At 43.8% G+C, this 10,843-nt stretch overlaps 1 long non-coding RNA gene across 1 annotated transcript in view; it reads right to left on the bottom strand.

Annotated features, from left to right (window-relative positions):
- Positions 1-4,815: 4,815 nt before the first annotated feature.
- Positions 4,816-10,843, bottom strand: part of LOC130116727 (uncharacterized) — a 67,663-nt gene continuing 61,635 nt past the window's right edge. Inside the window, exon 3 of the long non-coding RNA XR_008810600.1 lies at positions 4,816-6,365. This is a non-coding gene — a long non-coding RNA (uncharacterized LOC130116727). The remainder of the gene's footprint in view (positions 6,366-10,843) is intronic.

Raw genomic sequence — 10,843 nt, 5'->3', positions numbered from 1 at the left:
ACCCATCCTAGCTGTGATCTGTGTAGCTAGAAGCAGCGGGATGCTGCCTTCATGCAGCGCCCGGGGACCAACTCGAGTTCTTTTCCCGTTGCCCTGGTCAGGGGCACCGACAGGAGTATAAACCCTAACCTGCGCCTTTCTTTTGATTTGATTTTCTGAAGAATGATGGTTTATCTTCACTCTACTTGCAAGTGCTTTGTGCACTCTTCATTAAATAAAACAAAGATTGTGTCATTTGAGACTGCGAACGTCGTTTAGAGTTCAAGCAACGTGGCAGCTACCTCAAAGCATTTTAAGATGGACTGATAAATTCTCATTTTACAGAGCGCACCAATGACAGATGAGGGCCGTCTCTCTCCTAGTCTCTTCTTATAAATCACATGATTAGAAACAGCCACTGCGAGCAACTGTCATAAACAGCAAAGCTGTAAAACAGGTTTGATAGGTTATCACAGAGATACTCACATGCACGCACATTTGAGCCACAAACACACATTAAGGTATATTATCCCACATAGACACACACATGCACACAAACACACATGCACCGAGCTCCAAAACATAATTTATATGGTCTTTGGATCTAGCTTCCTCCACCTTCTTCTTAACTTGACCTGATCCTCCATAATGTCTCAGCCATCCACAAGGCAGGTAAACAACTTGACCCCCCCCCCTTTTTTTTTTTCTCCCCAATTGTACTTGGCCAATTACCCAATTCTTCTGAGCCGTCCTGGTCGTTGCTCCACCCCCTCTGCCGATCCGGGGAGGGCTGCAGACTACCACATGCCTCCTCCAATACATGTGGAGTCGCCAGCCGCTTCTTTTCACCTGACAGTGAGAAGTTTCACCAGGGGAACGTAACGCATGGGAGGATCACGCTATTCCCCCCAGTTCCCCCTCCCCCCCAAACAGGTGCCCCGACCAACATGAGGAGGCACTAGTGCAGCGACCAGGACACATACCCACATCTGGCTTCCCACCCGCAGACACGGCCAATTGTGTCTGTAGGGATGCCTGACCAAGCTGGAGGTAACACGGGGATTCGAACCAGTGATCCCCCCATTGGTAGGCAATGGAGTAGACCGCTATGCTACCCGGATGCCAACTCAACCTCTTCTTAACAACAACAACAACTTAGTTTTGTATAGCGCCTTTCAAGGAACCCAAGGACGCTTTACACTAGATAAGAAAAAAAAAAGAAGACTACAGTCCATAGGCCTTAGTAAAAAGATAGGCTTTAAGTCGATCCATCCATCATCCAAGCCGCTTATCCCAATCGAGGTCATGGGATGCTGGAGCCTATCCCAGCAGTCAGTGGCCGGCAGGTGGGGTGACACCCTGGACAGGCCGTCAGTCCATCACAGGGCTGCCACATTCACACCTAGGGACAATTTAGTACGGCCGATTCACCTGACCTACATGCTTTTGGACTGTGGGAGGAAACCGGAGCAACTGGAGGAAATCCACACAGACACAGGAAGAACACGTAAACTCCACACAGAGGACGACCCCCAAGGTTGGACTACTCTGGGGTTCGAACCCAGGACCTTCTTGCTGTGAGGTGACCACGCTAACCACTGCGCCACCATGCCACTTAGGTTTATGGTAGTTTAAAATTGTCTGAAGAAGCAGTGTTGCAGCTCTCTGCTGGAATAGCGCTCCAAAGGGTGGGGGCTGCCACACTAAAGGCTCTATCCCCAAAAGTCTGCAGGCTGGTGTGGGAGATGGAAAGCAGGCCCATGTCTGTGGATTGCAGATTCTGGGACAGAATATAGGGGTTGAGGAGGTCTGATAGGTACTGGGGGGTATGGGCATGGAGGGATTTATAGGCGAGGAAGAGGATTTTATAAGAAATGCGAGATTTGACCGGGAGCCAGTGAAGGCCAGGGTTTGGTGCGGGTGAGCACCCTGGCAGCTGAATTCTGCACATACTGAAGCCTGTCTAGGGCTTTTCTAGGTACCCCAGACAGGACTCCATTGCAATAATCCAGATAGGAGGTGATGAAGGTCTCTGCCACGGAGTCTGACAATAATGGCTGGAGTCTGGAGATATTTTTGAGGTGAAAGAAAGCAGATTTGTTGACAGATTTGATGTGTGACTGGAACAAGAGGGTGGAGGGTGAATGACAACAAGGCTAATGCAAAACTGTGTTCCTTCACATTCCTCAGCAACGTCTCTACACATCCTGCTCCTTAACTCTCTAATTCTTCATCTTCCTTCCACCTGCTACCCCAAATTCCCTTAGCCCTATCACCTTCCGTCACAACCTCAAATCTATCAGTCTGGCTGTCCTAAACATCTCAAACACAAGAAATTGTTTCTCTTGAAACTGACTGTACACCTGCTATCCTTTACTCCATCTTGTCCTCAGCACTTGACAAATTCTGCCAGCCAGCTCACAAAACCAGGTTTAGCTGCACCCCCCCCCCCACCTCTGCAAGTGAGCGGTCTTCTCAGATCAGCATTTGACATGATGTCCCTGGGCTGTCACATCAATCATCCTATCAGATTGACATTAGAATACTTGGTTAAGGTCAGGGTTAGGGTTAGAGTTAGGGTTAACATCAACAAAGATCAACATATTGGATGTTAATATGAGAGCAGCACTCGTAGAAATCAGGAACCTGCCCCCAGCTCTTGTCTCAGTGATGCTCTGAGGGAGGATAAGGGCAAGCTTTGGGTAGTTGAGGGAACACGGATGTGGTAGTGGGGTGTGGTTTAGTCTCAACTGCAAGCAGAGAGAGAGGGGGCATGGGATGTAGGAGAGCAGATGTGGTAGCGATCAGCCTTGGGTGTGCCAAACTAACAAACTGCCTTTATATTCTCCAGTGAGGCTGGGTCCTGGGCCGATACACTGACAAACAAGGGGAAATGCAGGCCAGAGAAAAGGCTCCTGAGAGGATGGAGCAGAGGAAGAGACGGACAGAAAGGAGTCTGGAGAAAAGGACAAAAACGAGGGAGAGAAATGAGTCTCCAGATGCCGCTGAGCACCGGCCAATGTAGAGCGCGCAGCAAAATTTTCACCAAAATTATGTCGTCTCTAAACCCTTCCCGTGGCACAGACATGTCACAATGGACAGAAATGATTTGATTCCTCATCGATCACCCTTTTCCTCCGTCACAATACCAAAACATACTTTGACCAACACCAGGTATCCAACGCTCCCAGTTTCCCCCTGCAATTCTCCACATTCTCTCACTTCCTGAGCCCTGACAGGAAGGTCATACCATGTCATCCCAGAGGTCAGGTATTGAAATGACATATAACCATGACATGTACTCATGGCTTATGTCTGTTATACTGACTTGTCATGTTGTAATTTATTAATTTGTAATCCAGCTAATTTGCAGTTTGAACCTTCTTTTACTTGTGTCACAATTTATGATCTATTGTGCACTTCAATTGCACTTAACATGACATAATAATAATAATAATAATTAAATAATAATAATAATAATATGACATGTGTAGTGGTCCTGACTCTGCATTGTGTATTAAATTAAGACAGACTTTCCCGAGATGCGCATCTGTGAGCTGTATTTGTGTGTAGAGAAACATGCACAGTATGAGTTTCTTACATGCTCTTATTCAGCGCCTTTCCCAAGAAATTCCAAAACAAAGAGGAAGTCAAGCCCCAATAACATTACAAAATTAATAAAAATAAATAAAAAATAAAACACATCAGTGCAAAGTATTATAGCAAATTTGGGGAGCAGTGGGAGAACCGCCACAGCCGGGACGCGAACCCGTGTCTCCCACACCGCAAGCGACATCGTTATCCAGTCGACTAATGGGTCCGATCCATTAGCCAAGGACCAACGTGTCTACTTATCCATGCACGTTACAGTATGAATAAATTAATCTAACTCTGTATTTTCTATCAAATAATAAAACAAAGCATAAACCTACATACCTGTGTTTGTGAGTAGAGAAACAATCACAGTATGAGTTTCTTACATGCTCTTATTCAGCGCCTGTGTAACATGAGTACAACCACTACATGCTCCATACAACGAGTCTCAACAACACACACCAGCGTGACAAGACACATGGCAGCCCGGCGACACACAAAAGCCTCGACACACTTTTACATCAGTTAGCAGATTTACGCAGAAAAACAACTGAAATGGCAGTTCTAAAGCACAACACTGTTGTTACGCTGACTTTACGTGTGTTTTGAAGTACTTTTAACGTAAATTTTGCAACTAATAGAGAGCAGAAAACTACGTACCTCCCCAAGAAATCCCAAAAACAAAGAGGACGTCAAACCAGCGGAAATTAGCCAACTGCACTTCACAATAAAATGCTCGCTAGCCTCTGCTTGGCTGTATCCCCGCGATTTCCCGGAGAAAGGCGTTTACTCATAATGTGAAACCCCAAATGAAACATTACTTATTTACACCATTTTATAAAGATATGCTAACACATATTAACAACAACCATGAAAACAAAAAACACTAACATGTCTCTTTTCAGAATAAAAGCCTGTGTTTCAACCCATACAACATGCCTGTTCACATTACAGCGCAACAACATCACACTACTACTCCTAGCTACGGTATGATTACTATTTGGCACTCCGTAAAGACGCCCGTAGGTTGATGCATGAATACATCCAATAGTTTCTGAGTTTTGTGTAAGTTAGTTTGGGCAAAAGCTTCTGCCAAGTGAGAAAAGACAAACTATGAATGGGCTCATGTGAATTAATGCAATTGGCCCGTGTGGCTTCCCTGTACGCATGTACACAAAGCTAACTAAAAGGTTGTTTATGGTAAGGCATAACATGAATAAAAACCACATCACATTTTTTCCACTTTTATATTTATTTTTCATTCAACAATTAACAATGTAATCACAGTTGACGCAAAATTAAATTCACATGTATTGTAAAAAAGTCACAAACATACAAAGTAGTTAATGACAGTAGTTAAGACCAAATATTGAAGTACAATGAACTGATTACAACAGCTTGGGGTTACACATTACAACAATAAATACATTGCACTGCATCTTAATCAAAATGAAGATGATATGATGATGCACATAGTAATATTGTCCATCCATCCATCCATTATCCAAACCGCTTATCCTGCTCTCAGAACCGCAGGGATGCTGGAGCCTATCCCAGCACTTTAATATAGAAGTGTGCCCTGTCATGGTCTGGCGGCCTGTCCAGGGTGTCACCCCGCCTGCCGCCCAGTGACTGCTGGGATATGCTAGTAATATTGTATGCTATAAAATCTTGTATACTTAAGAAGCATGTTAGAAAATCCTTTGCAGCCATATCAATCACAGTATAATGTAATGGTGAAAATAGAACAGAATACACTTTGTCACAATGAAACACACTCTCTCTGAATATAGCATCGGACTGTATTCATGGCTTGCGTAGGGGAAGACTACAGTCAAAAGGTCACATGATGGTGGTTTCACTCCGTCCCCTCCCCCCTTTTGTTAGCGCTTGCATTAAAGGTATTGTTTTAACTTGACATTTTTACATCTTTCAGTTAATTAAGTCACCTGAATGACTAATTAAGTACATCACTACACCTAATCATCATTCAGGTTAATGCTGGGGCATGTTACATGGGACCACTGAACATGAGTATTTCTTTGTGACCAGGTTATGATGATATGTAAGCTGCCTTAGCACCACAAACTCTAATCACTTGGATTTAAAATTCACCACGCATATAAGTATATATAAAATACATGTTTTTTTTTAGTAACGGTCCAATGCCATTTATCTGACACTGAATAGATACTGGTGAAATAGAAAATAATAATAATAGTGAAATAGTTCAGTCTATTATCACTATTATTATTTCTATATAGTGAAGAGAAAACAAACAAACAAAACAAACAGACTTGGGTCATCCATCTTGGTAGTCTCAGGATATTTCATTTCTGCTGCTCTACCCTGTTTTTGTGGGAAATAAGGAAATGGATATCAGAATTTTTGCGCTGACTATGCAATGTGGAATACTTGCCAAAGGATGAGCAAACCATCTCTCTTTCTCCGTGAAGTGTCAGCCACAGACAGTTCCTCTATGGTTATCATTTCCAAAACGCATAGCTTCAGATAGGAGTTTGGGCTGCTGGAACAGAATTGGTTATTATGTCTTCTCTAGACCTATTTTTGGGACTTTTAAGCACTTTGCACTCTCAAAATGTGCCATTAAAAATACAATTAGTTGTAATCATGAAAAACGTGAAAATAATCATGATATGAAGAATAAAATTTTCTCCCCTCTTGAAAAACGTCTGCTTATTTCCTGCGGTTCTTCAGGGCAGAAGGAGAAGGAATGGAAGGGAAAGGCAGCGGGTCTGTGGTTGTGTTGGATCCGTTGGTAGGTGATAAACCTGTTGGAGAAAGACAAAAACACATCAAAAACATGATCTTGAAGATATTGGAATATTTCAAGTTTTAGGGATTATTGTTTCTTGTTTTGTGTCGCAAAGTCCATGAATCCATTATCTGAACCACTTATCCTGCTTTCAGGGTCGTGGGGATGCTGGAGCCTATTCCAGCAGTCATTGGGCGGCAGGCCGGGAGACACCCTGGAAAGGCTGCCAGGCCATCAAGGGCACACACACACACGCACGCACGCACGCACGCACGCACCTAGGAACAATTTAGTACGGCCGATTCACCTGACTTACATGTCTTTGAACTATGGGAGGAAACCAGAGCCCCCGGAGGAAACCCACACAGACATGGGGAGAATATGCAAACTCCACACAGAGGACGACCCGAGACGACACCCAAGGTAGGACTACCCCGGGGTTCAAACCCAGGACCTTCTTGCTGTGAGGCCACTGTGCTAACCACTGCGCCACCGTGCCACCTGTTGCAAAGTCGAATCAAAAAAATATCTAAATTGGATATAATGCTACTCCTAGAAAAGTATTCGGGTGTCTTTAAGAATAAAAAAAACCTTGAACAATACTTTATTGATAAGTATTTACCTCGTTTGTTATAACAACTTAAATTGGGTAAAGTGTATTTAGTTTTCTTGAGCAATTACATCATCATCATCATCATCATCAGTTCCATAAGGAGGTTGTAGGAGCACAGCTGATGCCTAAACATTGGCTGAGTCATCATTTTGTTTCAGTAGGGGGAGTACCTGGTGGTCCCTATCGCATCTCCAGGTTGGATGGCCGTTGGTTCACAGAGGAACTCATCCAACCTTTGACAGGTTTTGTTTTTAGCCCTGCTGGGTGTCCACACACCCTCCTCACAACAACCCAAGGGTTGAAGTGGGGGTGCCGGTTTAGTTGCCGACGACCCAACGGTTGCAGTTTAACATCGTACTCAGGACGAGATTACAATAAATACATTAATATAGTCCACCTGTAAACTTGTTTACCTTAGCACCTGTTGATTTTAAATTCACCAGTTCTCAGTTGCATTATTGCTCAATAAATATCACAGACTTTGTGAAGTCACAAAACTGAAACCACAGATCTGGTCAGTCATTAAGAAGAAAACAAAGAGGGAAGAAGAAAGCCACTTTATTTTTGTCATTGTACAGGTTACAATGAAATGTGTTCTCTGCATTTAACCCATCCTATTGTATAGCAGCAGTGGGCAGCTGCAGCACCCAGGGACCAACTCCACTTCTTCTTTCCATTGCCTATAAAGAACGACGGGTAGTAAAAAAACTGGAAAAGTTTGAACCATCCTAGGCGCATTGCAAAGTCCATATCAGAAATATGGAACAACCCAGACACTACCAAGATCTGGCTATCCTTCTAAACTGAGCAACCGGATAGACAGAATCTGTCAAGAGAAGTGACCAAGAAAACAGCTAAAATGCTCACAGTGTTGCTGGCTGAAATGTTCACTGGCTGAAATGGAGAAAAGCGGCCGGAGATCAACAATCTGTACAGCGCTTCACAGATTACGCCTCTCTGGGAGAGTGGCTAGAAGGAATGGATTTCTGAGAAATGCCGAATTAAGTCAGGTCTGGAATTTGCTAGAAGCCATGTGATTACATCTAAGACCTTCTGAAAAGGAAATTTGTGATCTGATGAGGCTAAAGTTGACTTCCTTGGCCTGACCCTCAAAAATGTACTGAAGTATTATTACAGTATTACTGCAGTTTGATGCAGGCCAATTCAGTATAAGTGCAGTATTACTGTTGCTATTGCAGTATAACTGTAGTTCAGTGCATTATATAAGCAGAACACTGTCGCTGTAATACTTCAGTTTTAGTACTGCAAGACAAATGCAGTAAATTGGATGCAGTACAACTGCATTTAAACTGCAGTAATACTGCAGTTTTTGTACTCTCACTGCAGTTGTACTTAGTCCAATTTACTGCATTTAAACTTGAGGGTTTTTTTTCATGTAATACTGCAGGTTTGTTTTTGTTTTTGTTTTTTTGTTTTGTAAGGGGAAAGCAAAGCACTATGTTTAGCACAAACCAAACACAGCCCAACACCCTGGTAACACTATCCCTTCTGTCAAGCATGGCATTGTCAGCATCATGCTTTAGGGTTGCTGTTCAGCAGGAGGGGCTAGAAAGCCTGTTGCCAACAAGGGTGAAATGGATGGAGCCAAGTACAGACAAATCCTTAAGGATTTGTTTAGGTCTGCAGGATCTGTGTTTAGGGTGAAGATTCATGTTTCAACAGGACATTGACCCAAAGCACAAAACAACAACTTCCAAGGAAGACTTCCGGTTTGGCGAATGGCGGCAAGTCGGACAAGCTCTGTCACCATTCGACATTTATTTGATATCTGATGTATTATTTACCGATATAAGACTGGCTTTGACTTGAAGTCCTTTATATTAAGTTCAACATGGACAAAACAACCACAACCAAAGACAAAAAGCAGAATGTGAGGGGAATGGCAGTCAACATGGCGGGTTAACTTCTGAGCTAACTAACAACGAATCCAGGTATGACGACGGCAGCAACACAGCGGTAACTTTGGCTGATATACAGAAACTACTCTCCGGCATGGAGGAGCGAATTATCACAAACATGGCAGCAGACATTTCATCCATCCATGCTACTATTGCCAGACGAGATCAAACAATTCAGGCCATTGAAACGTCAATGAATGACTTCCGGGGGAGAATAATTGCACTAGAATCTACTGGTCATCTTGTGAAGGAGAATGAACAACTGAAACTGAAGGTTGACGACCTCGAGAACAGGGCCAGGAGGTGCAATATTCGTATAACAGGCATACCAGAGAGAGCTGAAGGCACCCAGCCCAACTTCTTTTATTGAATCCTGTCTCGGAGAAATATTTGGTGCCGATGCTTTCTCCCGCCCTGTAGCCGTAGACAGAGGGCATAGGGTAGCCATCCAGAGGAGACAGGACGGCGCACCTCGTCCCTTCATAGTGTTGAGTCTTATCTTTTGCAAAAGGCTCACCCGGTTCTTTGATTCAGGTCGACATAGGCAAATAAGAAGTCAGACGGCTTCTTGCTGGTTCGTGATGTTTTATTGGGCACACAACAAATAGTTCACAGGTAATGCTGCAGCACTGGAGACGTACCCTCGGTGCAACCGGGAGTCGTCTGCCAAATAGTGGAAGAACATAATCTTAAATACTAAAACAACAAGGCGTGGTGCTTTTCGGAGACAGGCGTGATCTTCTTCTTCTTGGTTTCCTTTCGTCACTGTCGGTCCCGTTTCCCTCATGTTGTCTTGCAGGTGTAGCATGTGTCTTAATCAGATTTATGTGCATAGCATTCCTGCTTCAAGGCCGTCCTAATGAGGTTGGTGCACATAGTGCTTCTACTCCAAGGCCGTCTCGATCAGGCCGGCGTACAGTGTTCCTACTCTCGGGCCCAGCTCCTTTAATAGCCTCTATGCACCACTTCCAGATGAAGCAAAAAACAATGCAGCTTGCATGAGAAAGGTCCCCTGTTTTACAGGGGCTCGGAGATCCACATCTATCCAGATTATAGTGCTGAGGTAGCCAGAAAGAGAGCTGTCTTCACTCCTGTCAAGACCGAATTTAGAAAAGCGGGACTCTGCTTTAGCCTACCTTTTCCCTGCCAAGCCCCGTGTGTTAGCGGATGGTACCAAAGCATGAGTTCAACACTCCGGCTGAAGCAGCTGCCTTTTTGGAGAGCCGACGATCAACAATACAATACCCCTCAATAACCATAACTATGGAAAATATTGCGGGGTTGTCACATTTTCCGAGATTGGGTTGGTTGGACTGGCCGGTGAGAGAATAAAATTGCTGGCTAAGTAAGTTGACCGACACTTGAAAACTGAAGAACATCTCCCATATGCTGTCAATGTGTGTGTTTATAGGGAGGTCTGCGTTGTGAGCAGTTTATCATGGGGTGTGTGTTTGCGTAACACTGTTCCGTTGTTCAGGGATTGCCAGCTCTACGCCTCTAATGCTAAGCCATTAGCCCTAACTGCTAACCATATGCTATCGATACTAGCCGAATACACAATAGCCTTTAATTTGGTTTAACGTTCAGTTGATGAACCCGGTCTGACCAGTAGTCATGTTACGCGTATGCCTTGACTGTTGTGCATAGCCATGGAACACGAGGTTTTTTATTTTTGTTTTTGTTTTGTTGTATTTTTCTAACACCTCGTTATGTCATTGACGTGAATCTGACCAGGTAGACTAGAAACGGACGTTACGTTGCGTCTTCTTTTCTTCTTCTTTTGGATTGGGCAGCCTGAAGGCTGCAGTGGTGTGCTGCTGCCTTCTATTGTTTGTTGCCCGTATTCGGAGGTTGCGTCAAACACTGTAGAATACCTTCTTTGCCAATGTCCACAACTTTATTGCTCATAACTTTTTTTTTATTTAAATAGAAAACTAGCGGTCTAACTGAATGTTTTAGTTA

Source organism: Lampris incognitus, chromosome 8 (assembly GCF_029633865.1).
Source record: "Lampris incognitus isolate fLamInc1 chromosome 8, fLamInc1.hap2, whole genome shotgun sequence".
NCBI classification, from domain to species: domain Eukaryota; kingdom Metazoa; phylum Chordata; class Actinopteri; order Lampriformes; family Lampridae; genus Lampris; species Lampris incognitus.
The sequence above is the reverse complement of the archived record's forward strand: the minus strand, read 5'-3'. Positions and strand labels throughout refer to the sequence as shown.